The sequence below is a fragment of the Onychostoma macrolepis genome, chromosome 14 (assembly GCF_012432095.1).
Source record: "Onychostoma macrolepis isolate SWU-2019 chromosome 14, ASM1243209v1, whole genome shotgun sequence".
NCBI lineage: Eukaryota > Metazoa > Chordata > Actinopteri > Cypriniformes > Cyprinidae > Onychostoma > Onychostoma macrolepis.
Genome location: NC_081168.1, coordinates 22,250,663 through 22,262,857, shown reverse-complemented (window position 1 = coordinate 22,262,857; position 12,195 = coordinate 22,250,663). Strand labels below are relative to the sequence as shown.

General features: G+C 40.5%; 1 long non-coding RNA gene across 1 annotated transcript; it reads left to right on the top strand.

Moving 5' to 3' along the window:
* Positions 1–10,332: 10,332 nt before the first annotated feature.
* LOC131553103 (uncharacterized) lies at positions 10,333–11,521 on the top strand. The gene is made up of 3 exons (XR_009274117.1): positions 10,333–10,420; positions 10,975–11,063; positions 11,423–11,521. It is a non-coding gene; the product is annotated as an uncharacterized LOC131553103 (long non-coding RNA).
* The last annotated feature ends 674 nt before the right edge of the window (positions 11,522–12,195 follow it).

The window sequence follows — 12,195 nt, the reverse complement described above, 5'->3', positions numbered from 1 at the left end:
AGTCCCACGGAGGAGCTCCGGAAGGATAAAAGGAGGAGTGACGACAGTGGAAGACGAGAGAGGACCAGGCCTGGACTTTTATTTTGTATTTTATGTGCGGCAGTCGTCCGTGAGGGGCTGCCGCTTTACGTTTATGTTTGTTTATTTTATTAAAACTTTGTTTAAATGTCCGCCGGTTCCCGCCTCCTTCTTCCCGATCTACGAACTGTGTTACATTGGTGCCGAAAACCGGGAGGAAGGAGGGACATGCTGTCAGAAGAGCCCTCGCCGCTGAGGGAGATCGCGGTGCTGACGAGGTTGGGCAACACGAAGGAGCAAAGACCGCCAGTGGCTGCCCGAGGCGGTGGTGCTGGAGCAATGGAAGAACAGGTGGAACGGAAGGCTTGCTGCCGTGCTCCGGGGTCGAGGAGGGGTGGCTGCCGTCCAAGAGGGAGCGGAGGAGTCGGCGCCGTTCGCCAGGAGGCCGGAGCCTGCTGCCATCCGCCATGTTTGGGGAGGAGCAGGGAACGGGGGAGGAGCTACCGGCTGCCCTCGACCGGAGGAGCCATCGCCGTCCGTCAGGAGGCGGAGGAGCAGAGCCGTCCACCAAAGAGGTCCAGTACCATCGCATAGCACCGCGAGTGAAAGCCTGGTTGAGGACCGAGCGGCAGTGTGTCTGGGAACCGGACCGAGAATTTTTATTTTATTTTTTTTATTTTCCTCTCTTCCCTCTCTCGTCTCTGTTTCTCCTCATCCTTCCGTCTCCTTTTCTCTCGCCTCGTCTGTCCTTACCCCCAGGTACGCCGCGGCCGCCGTGATCGGCTCCCCCCGGGGAGGGGGGGGGAGTAGAGCGCAGTCTCGGGAGTACCCCCCGGCCTGCGAGGGGCGATGGGGGTATGTGGCGAGTGGGGCGGGGCCGAGAGCCGTGGGAACGGAGCGAGGCCGGTGGAGTTAATGATAATGAGCGACACCTGCGCCACTCGCCGGTCTCGAGTCCCACGGAAGAGCTCCGGAAGGATAAAAGGAGGAGTGACGACAGTGGAAGACGAGAGAGGACCAGGCCTGGACTTTTATTTTGTATTTTATGTGCGGCAGTCGTCCGTGAGGGGCTGCCGCTTTACGTTTATGTTTGTTTATTTTATTAAAACTTTGTTTAAATGTTCGCCGGTTCCCGCCTCCTTCTTCCCGATCTACGAACTGTTACACTTACATATTTCATACAATTTCTATTTGGGGCTTTAAAGGGTTATTTCACTCAAACATATGAATTCAATCATTATTTACTTGCCTCAACGCTGTTCAATCCTTGTGTGTTTTTGTTTGAAGCTTCTGAAACTCTGGTTTCATTGTTGTATGAACAGAAACCAGCAGAACAAACTTGAACAAAATCACATCCTCAATGTATTTTGGTCTTTCTCTAGATGTTCTTGCTGGCTCTGGGCTCACGGATGATGAAGAGACCACAGAAGCATCCGGTCCAGAAGAGGCAGTAAGGGCAGATGCAGTGATGGAGCATCTCATCCATGGCACTGGACCATTTCCAGGATGCTGCGTGGACTTCTCCATCCTCAATGCTCACATCAGTCTGCAGACATTTCAGATCATACAAAGATGCACAAATATAATACACAAGCAGTCATTTTAACAGCACAATGTCATTTGATTTCTGTATTAGAAGTTAGAAAATGATTTCTTTATATTTTTGTTTCAGGTTTTCCTTTTTTCCCCACAAATGCCGCCGTCACCTGCTCCACTACAAAAGCTCTGCATCAAATTTACAGCAATCAAGAATCAGAAAAGCGCTGTAATTGCGCTGTTTGAAATTACAATAGGCTAAATAGAATAAACTACAACTTAAGATTTAAAATATGTTTTATTAATTTCAGTAGTATACTCACTGAGAGCCTTTGATGGCAGCATTCATTCATTAGTCACTTTTCACCGGATAAGTTAAACGCTTGTGCTCATCTGCAGTTCTTTTTGAATATTCTGTTTCGTGTTAAATAGACGTTCAGTAATCGTCTTTAAGATGTATATTGTTTATGTGAATGCACTCTGGAGACGTACGTGTGCTACGGGAGATCCTCTGTTCACTATACATAATAAAACATGTGATCACACTTTATATTAGGTGGCCTTAACTACTTTGTACTTACATCAAAAAACAAGTACAATGTACTTATTGTGTTCATATTGTATTGCAAAACACTATTGCTGCTATTGAGGTGGGATATGGGTAAGGTTAGGAACAGGTTTGGTGATATGGGTAAGGTTTAAGGGTGGGTTAAGGTGTAAGGGATGGGTCAACAGTGTAATTATAAATGTAATTACAGAAATTAATTACAGATATAATTACATATAGGTATATTTAAAAACATAAGTACAATGTAAAAACATGTATGTACACAATAAGTGCACTGTACCAAATTATTAATTCAAAGTAAGTACATAGTAGTTAAGGCCACCTAATATAAAGTGGGACCAAACATGTTTTTACAGCAAAATCACAAATATACTGTAATGTTGCTGTCTAGCGTCTTTACACCTTAAGCAAATCAACAGTTTAACAGCTGCTCCTTAAAAAACAGTTTGAGGACTTATTATCAGTATGTAAATGTTTGCACCAGGAAAAATGTATTTAGTTTTTCTCCCTTTCAAAAAGCACTTCATTGTTAAAGGGGTTTTATAACTCTTTTATTTAAAGTGTATTGACCTTTTGTATTATCTGCTGGTTCGGGAATGTTATGGTGGAACAAAAGAGTTTGGTCAGAAAATGTTTAAGTACTGCGAGTAAATTACTTGGTACGATTTTAACACAGGTAACCATGTTTTTGATTTGTGATACTCACATTTGTAAACACCCTCGTCGCTGTTCTCCATCACGTTCAATGATGACGTATTGATCTCCCGTGGCCTCCTGGGATTGAAAAGTATCCATCGAATGAACACTCAAGAATCTGGGCAGAAGCAGTAGGACATCCGGGAACTTCTTGACTACACTTTTATGAATACTGCGGTTTCGGAAATACTTATTCGCTCGCCTACTGCTTTTCCCCTACTATATAGTAGAGAAGTAGGCGGTTTCGGACACAGCCAAAATGTCCATCATGTGGAGTATCTCACTTAAATACAGTGTCTGTTATGGCTTAAAGTGAACGTAACTTTTTACTTGATTTTTTAAAATCAAGATGGCGCCGCACATGGCAGCCACAGTGCTTGGCTCTCCAGTTGTTTTAGAGTTTTTGTTAGTTTTTCCTGTTTTTTGTTTGTCAAACACGATCAGTTTCACCAGGGATGAACTGCTGAACATTCAGCAAAACACACCACAAAATCTCCTACCGGTTTTCGATTATTCTGATGTTTTGCTGAACATAGTCGGCGGAGCAGCGGCACTGATCAAATGCTTTAGGATGCGCAGACGGGTGAAGCAAGCCGGCGCGCTCGTGAAGCTCAGACAGCGTGGATTTCAAACGCCATTGCCTTTCTACCCAACAAAACGGTCGAATTCCTTCTGCTTTCCCGGTTAAACAAGGACTTTTCAAACTCAGCTGCTCGGTGTTTCACAGAAAACTGGCTGAAAGACGCCATTCCGGGCAGTGCACTACATCTGCCGGGCTTTCAGCTGTTTAGAGTGGATCGCGACGCAGAATCAACGGGGAAATCACGCGGCAGCGGGACGTGCTTTTACATCAATGAAAGGTGGTGTACAGATGTAACGGTGTTAAAGAATATGTGCTGTCCCGATCTGGAAGTGCTCTTCATTAACGGTAAGCCTTTCTACTCGCCGCGGGAGTTTCACTTGTTTGTTCTCGTGAGTGTTTACATTCCTCTGCAATCGCACGTGAGCTCAGCTTTACAGAAACTTGCTTATCTGATCACAGAGACAGAACTACAGCACCCGGACTCGGTTTTAATCATTCTTGGGGACTTTAATAAAGCAAATCTCTCCCGTGAACTGCCAAAATACAGACAGCATGTTACATGTCCCACCAGAGACAGTAATATATTGGATCACTGTTACACAGCAATAAAAGATGCATATCACCCTGTTCCACAGGCAGCTTTAGGACTCTATGATCACTGTTTGGGTCATCTTATACCGACCTACAGGCAGAAACTGAAATCAGCTAAACCTGTATTAAGGCCTGTAAAGAGATGGATTAGTGAAGCAGAGCGGGATTTACAAGCCTGTTTCCACCTCACTGATTGGAGTGTTTTTGAAGCTGCTGCAAACGATCTGGACGAGCTCACAGAGACTGTAACATCCTATATCAGTTTCTGTGAGGATATGTGCATTCCTACCGGGACTCATTTAACCTACAACAACGACAAACCATGGTTCACTGCAAAACTTAGACAGCTCTGTCAGGCCAAAGAAGATGCTTACAGGAATGGGAACAGATTATTGTATAAACAGGCCAAATACACACTGGAAAAGGAGATCAGAGTGGCAAAGAGGAATTATTCAGATAAGCTAAGGATTTAATTATCTTCCAGTGACACAGCTTCAGTGTGGAAAGGTCTGAAAGACATCAACTACAAGACACCATCCCCCAGACGATCTGAATGAGTTTTATTGCAGGTTTTAAAAAAAAACATTAAAACCTCCAGCAAACCCCTTCTCCCCCACACCTGTACTCCAGATCAGTGATGATGATGTGCACCAGGTCTTCAGAAAGAACAAGAAAAGGAAGGCACCAGGCCCAGACGGTGTGACACCAGCCTGTCTGAAATCCTATGCTGACCAGCTGGCCCCCATCTTCACTCAGATATTCAACAGATCACTAGAGCTGTGTGAATTCCCTTCCTGCTTCAAACGCTCCATCATCATCCCCGTCCCAAAGAAACCCAAGATAACAGGACTTAATGACTACAGACCTGTGGCTCTAACCTCTGTGGTCATGAAGTCACTCGAAAAACTGGTTTTGGGTTATCTGAAGGACATCACTGGACCCCCTACAGTTTTCCTACAGAGCAAACAGGTCTGTGGATGATGCAGTCAACATGGGACTGCACTCCTCGTGCAGTATCTGGACAGGCCAAGGACTTATGGGAGGATCCTGTTTGTGGACTTCAGCTCAGCATTTAACACGATCATCCCATCACTCCTCCAGCCCAAATTAACTCAGCCAACTCAGCCACCTCTGTCTGTCAGTGGATCACCAGCTTCCTGACAGACAGCAAGCAGCTAGTGAGGCTGGGAAAATTCTCATCCAGCAACTGTACCCCTTGGGGTTGCGTCATCTCCCCACTGCTCTTCTCCCTGTACACCAAAGCCTGCACATCTAAAGACCCCTCTGTCAAGCTCCTGAAGTTTGCAGACGACACCACAGTCATCGGCCTCATTCAGGATGGTGATGAGTCTGCTTACAGACAGGAGGTTAAAGAGCTGACTGTCTGGTGCAGTCTTAACAACCTGGAGCTGAACACACTCAAAACAGTGGAGATGATCGTGGACTTCAGGAGAAACCCCCCTGCACTCACCATCATGAACAGCACTGTGACTGCAGTGGAGTCATTCAGATTCCTGGGCAGCACAATCTCTCAGAACCTGAAGTGGGACATTCACATAGACTATTGTCAAAAAGGCCCAACAAAGGTTGTACTTCCTTCACCAGCTGAGGAATTTCAACCTGCCACAAGAGCTGCTGGTTTTACTCCACCATCATTGAATCCGTCCTCTGCAATTCTATAACTGTCTGGTTAAGGTCAGCTACCAAATCTGACCTCAGAAGACTACAGAGGGTAGTCCGGACTGCTGAGCGAATCATTGGTACAACCCTCCCTAGCAGGGGCAGATTGGGAGTAAAAAACAGCCCTGGATTTTCTCCCAAATAGGCCCAACACAACTACAAACAGCCGCTACCATCTCACAATATTACAGCAATCAATGTATTGAATTTACGGCAAATAACTTGACAAAACCCATGGTGACCCTGCTGAATAAAAAAAAAAAAAAAAAAAATAGAAACTGTCACATAATTTCTAATGGTTTCCACTACAAATGCCATTACAAATGTGGCAATAAGTGGTCAGGTAGGAAAAAAAAAAAAAAGAAAAAAACAAATTACAAATAATAAGAAATCCTGTCATTGACTATGCCACCTTGAATATACCAGGACAGAACAGCCCTATACAAGGGCACACAGGTTCGTTGCCGAAGGCAGGGGAGCATAAAAATACAGTAATAACAACAAGAATCACTTTCTTCAAAGAATTAATAAAAACACAGTCAGTCAATACATCACACAAGGTCTCAAATCACATCACAAACACAATACAAGTAACATACAAAATGATTAAATGAAAAGAAAATCAAGAGGTAAAGAGGCAGGTGGCCAACGGAGACCCTCAAATTTCTACCCCACACACACACTTGTGAAAAACAAGGCAAAATGTTAAGCACAGCACTCCATGTGGACACACCAGTACAGGGTACCATGCCAACCCCTCCCACTTTAAAGACCTAAATCCACACAAATAAATAAATAAATAAAAACTGCATACAAATCAAAAGTCAATTCAATAACAGTTTACACACAAAACACCAAAGCACAAACAAACACAGCCACTGGCACTGAGGAGGGAAATAAAATGGCCAAGAAGAGCCAGATTACAGAAACTTAGCCTCCCAGCTAACTTACTCGCAGACCAGCGCAATCCTGTGCCAGTGCTTCAAACACAAATAAAACAAACAAAATAACAGAAGGGACCCAGGTGAGTTCCAGACAAACTGTTGAAACTATAACAAAGATGAAACGGAGCAGCAGTGCAGTCAGTTACTTGATGTTCGTTAGGCTTCAATTAAGATCATTGGAAACCCCTGGATGTGTAATCAAACCTGCCGGACATTGAACAAAGAATAAATAAATAAATAAATAAAAAATAAAAATTCTTGTTAAAAATAAACAAACTCTCCATACAAACCAAGGAAACGATAAAATGCTGCAATACACATGATCGCTCACCAGGTGAGTAAGGTAGTAAGGTATAAGGTAGTAAGCCTCTCCACTGAACAGGCAAAAGGCATTTTTAAAACAGGGACTAACCTGAGAACTGGCCAACAGCCAGCACGCATGACAGACAGGAGGACAACCCAACTGCTAGCACTCATTCAACGCAGCACATGTCACAAAGGGGCAGTACCAAGGATGATGCAACCCAAGCAGCCAAACACTTCCCTCTTTTATATTCACAACACAGGCAATATAGGCTCATGAAACTTAACTAACCAATCATAATGAAGTACAAACACTGATTGGTTCACCTATTTGGGTAACACCAGGTTCAGGCTCACACCGGTGCCCAACGTTTTGCTACGGTTTGCAGGTTGAACGACATGTTTCCTGGAAACGGTGTGCAACAGGGTTTGAGATACGTTTTCTCTTGTTTGGTGGGTGTGTCAAAAATGTCAGCCCAACCAGCAGCAACTTGTATATAAACCACGCGGTATTAAAGAGACAGCTCACACAATGGGTCCAAATGAAGTCATTTAATATGTGTCCGCTGCAGCATTTGAAGATATTAGAAGACATGTTTGTCGTAAGAGTTTTATAGTAACATACTGTAGCATATGTTACATGATGATGATGAATTTGTAAGTAAATGTAATTAACATCAAAATAAATTCACAAGAGCAAGTATATTGTTTGCAAATGTTTATTTACATTAGAGGCAAAATAACTGAAATAATAAGAGCACAAGTATAGATCTGAAACTTCTTTAAGTCTGTCTAAATATCATGTAGTAATTGCAATGTCTTCTGGTCCATGTCCTTTCCTTAGGAAGGTGTGCTAGACACTGATTAATGTAACATAAAAATACTACATATTTATATTGCTATTGTATTGTGGGTGACACTTTCATAAACGTTTCTATGCTCCTCTGATTATATAATGGTAAATATTACAATATCATAGCACAACAACAGTGATCAGCAATAATGATAAGCCTAATACTCACAATAAAAATAATAAGGTCATATAGATCATAACACAGTCTCGGAGTTAAGAAGTGGATTATCCTTCATCTGAAATGTTTGTCTTTTCATCCTGAAATGTGAGGCAAATGTTGGATCACAATAATTAGGAACCACAGTTTCCACAAATCCCTTCACTCGATTGGGATGTTCTCTTTTATTCTGGACAGCAAGGGCAGTGACTGTAACATCGAGTGTATTTTGCAGTATTAAACATGTATTTATACCGATTTCATCAGGCTCTGAAAATTCTTCAAAAAGAACACAAAGAATGGCCTTCTCAGCTGCAATATTTGCAACTCTTGCGTCATCAGAACAAGGTGTTCAACGCACCACCGTTTCCGTTTAATAAGCGTTTTGCACCGTTTTTTCGGGGCTGAACGCAGCCCAGGCAATTATATCAGGGCTATACCTCACTCTGCTACACAAACCATCAACTTTTAATCATTAAAACCATTAAATAATGGTTTCCTGTAGTGTGTTTTGGGACATGTTCCATTAGGATTTAGTGGTTTTAACAATAATATTTAACAACAATAACAGGCAACCAATTACCAGTAGAGACCAATAGGGTCCATGACAATTTCCATTATAACCAGTAAAACCATTACAAATTCTATTGATGGTTTCTATTTTTTGTATTTAATTTTTTCAGCAAGGGATTGAAATAAATATATTACATGAACTTAAATATACTTGATATACTAAATATATTAAATATACTTATATGAACTTAAATATACTTGAAATCTACATAAAAAGAGCAGAAAGCAAAAATGTATGACATAATAATAAACTTTAAACTACATTCGTCAATTTGAGTATTCATATGTATGTATGTGTATGTGTGTGTGTGTGTTAATCGGAGCAATCACCTTATAGGCTACTTCATTTACTTTATTTTCTAACTCAATATCTCTCAAGTGTAACCATTGCAGAATCGCTGCTGTCTCTTTATGAATGAATGGAATATTCATGCCAGACAATGCAGAGTGACAAATAGCAGTGGACGCTCGGACTAGGGCTGTCCTGGGATTTTACTATAGTGCGGCTACATGCTGTATATAGCATAGCAAAAATATCCTGACATAACTGTTCGCTTTTTTTTCCTTTTTGCTTCTCCCAACCGGCCTCTATCTTCACGTTTTTTGCTTGCCATCACGAGCCCGCTCTCCTTCGCGGTAGTGTCGGTTTATTATAAGCAAAAATAGATTTCATTAGCGCCCCCTTTTGTCGGTTGTCAACGTCACTTAATTTGACACTTTTTCTTTGATGATGAACCCTACTGTGGCCGAGAGAGCTCAATGCGCTGCAACTTCAGAAGACACATGCAAATAGAAAAAGCACCAGCAAATCAAGAAAACATCTTCACCAGTTTGACAGCAGGTGGTGCAATGCCTGCAACGCAAACAAATAAAGAAACGCGCTGCAAATGCTCACAACACAACCAAATAAAGAATTTTATTTGCAGCGCGTTTCTTTGTATTTGCGCATTTGTAGCCTGTGTGTTGTCAATTTGATGAAGTTGTTTTCTTAATTTGCAAGTGTTTTTTTCTAATTGCTGCGCGTTGAGCTCTCTTGGCCACCGATGCAACTTTTGGTGCTGCACGGTTTTGTGCAGTGCTTTTTTAGTAGTTTAGCATCCATTTTCTCAGCGATGTAATTTGATTTATAAATAAAATGAGACAAACCGCAGATCCAGGTCGTTCCACAAGCTTGTCTGTCCCATGTAATATTCAACCGATTTATGAATCAGAACGGAAAATGGCAGCTCCACTTCACATTGTCCAATGCAATTTGAACTTGTGCCAGATCATGATTGGAGAGTTCTCGAAGAGTCTTTGGCCACTCAAACTCTCCTCCTCACTGTGCATTAGGAAGATATACATACACGTCCTCTTCAAGGCAGATTTTTAACATCTTAGTTGATTGGAGCCTCTTAATTATTGCCCTGATGGTGGAAATGGGGATTTTCAATGCTTTAACTCTTTTCTTACAGCCACTTTCTATTTTGTGAAGCTCAACAATATTCTGTACTATATTCTTAGGGTTTACTCCTTGTGATAGATGATTAAGGGAATTTGACCTAATTGTTTTCCTCATATTTATAATCCTGTGGAACACTGAGAAAAATGACTCAGTGGAGCTGTAATTGTAACAAGAAAATATCAATAGTTTCAACAAATAAAACTATGTGTGGTGATTTGCTTTGAAAATTTGAGTAACATACTTAATATCAGTTTGTTACAAAATGTTTTTTACAATTAAATATTGTATGTATAATATTGAGTAATCTTTACGAGGCTTTTTAGAGGTGTGCCTTTTTGAGATCTATTTAAGTAAAATGTACTTAAAGACTATTAGGCTGCTGAAGACGCGATTCGACTGAGGCCATTTTGAATTTTCCATTCAGTGGTGATGCCATTTTTCTCCATCGCTATCAACCCAAAGGGTGCTGAAAAGGTACGATTTAAACCACATCACATATGAGCATATTAATTGTCGAATGCTTTAAATGTCACAAAATATGCAATGATAAAGCAAAATGTTTGCGCTTTATAAACTGGTTCATAAGTACTCCTGCATTTAGCCTTGAAGCTAAAATTGGCTAACGATTTCGCGCCGATTTTCATTTTCTTTGACACTTTAAGTAATATACTTTTGTTTTAACGTTTTTATCCACTCAGTATTAAGAATGTGAGTTATGTAGTTATGGATTAATTGGATTTTACGGCTGTAATTTAGTTGTAATTTGGACTATGTGCTCAATATGCCTTAAGATACTTTACTGCTTGTATACAACTAATAACGTAATTTGACTGTTTTCCTTAATTGTTTGTTGAAATAATATGAAATATGTCTTTAAATTTAAGGGAAAAAAGGTAGCTTCGTAAGCATTTAACGTTACACAAATGACTGAACAGTCGGAGTAACTGTTACTTTAGGCGGAGACGTTTCTGTGTCGGAGTTTGGGGAAAGTGCCATGTGTAATCGCTTTATTTTTCTTTGATTTTAAGGAGTTTGACATCAGCATTGAGCTCATTTGTGACTCACACGCTTATCCTTCGTAAATCTTCTCCGTCAGAGGCCAGCGGCACCGAAAAAGGTAAGAAATACATTAAATATGAGCGGATTATGCTTTAATATCACCAAAGATGCCATGACGAATATAACGTTAATCATACATGTTTGTTTTATTAGCTGGTTTACATAAATTACCATTGTATACCTTAATCAACGTTTTTCATTTTAAAGTTAACTGCTTGTATACAACGTAAATATACAGTACTTGTGTATTTTATGCATTGAAATTATACGAAATATGTCTTCAAACGTTTGGAAAAAAGTTTATCCTAAAGCATTTACATAAATGACTGAGTTGCATTTAGCTAAGACGTGTGTTTGGGGAACATGACATGTTGTAATTGCTACTATTTTGCTTTTTTGCTTGACATCAAAATTGAGCTCTCATTTTGACTGGGGCACTACTGAACTGTTATCATGTGAGGAACAAGGGACAAGACTAAAATCTTCTCCATCAGAGACCAACTGCACCGAAAAAGGTAAGAAATACATTAAATATGAGCGGATTATGCTTTAATATCACCAAAGATGCCATGACGAATATAACGTTAATCATACATGTTTGTTTTATTAGCTGGTTTACATAAATTACCATTGTATACCTTAATCAACGTTTTTCATTTTAAAGTTAACTGCTTGTATACAACGTAAATATACAGTACTTGTGTATTTTATGCATTGAAATTATACGAAATATGTCTTCAAACGTTTGGAAAAAAGTTTATCCTAAAGCATTTACATAAATGACTGAGTTGCATTTAGCTAAGACGTGTGTTTGGGGAACATGCGTTGTAATTGCTACTTTTTTGCTTTTTTGCTTGACATCAAAATTGAGCTCTCATTTTGACTGGGGCACTACTGAACTGTTATCATGTGAGGAACAAGGGACAAGACTAAAATCTTCTCCATCAGAGACCAACTGCACCGAAAAAGGTAAGAATCACATTAAATACAACCACATTGATGCTGAAATGTTGTAAAGGCACAATTGTCATGGGGTATAAATTAAATATAATTACTATGTTCCTACTTCTTACCAGTTAACATTTAGTTTGTGCTTGTTTTTCTTTATTTCGGTAGACAAGCAGTTGTTGTGGAATAGAATAATAGAATAGAATAATAATAAAGCAATAAATCACTCTAAATCAACAATT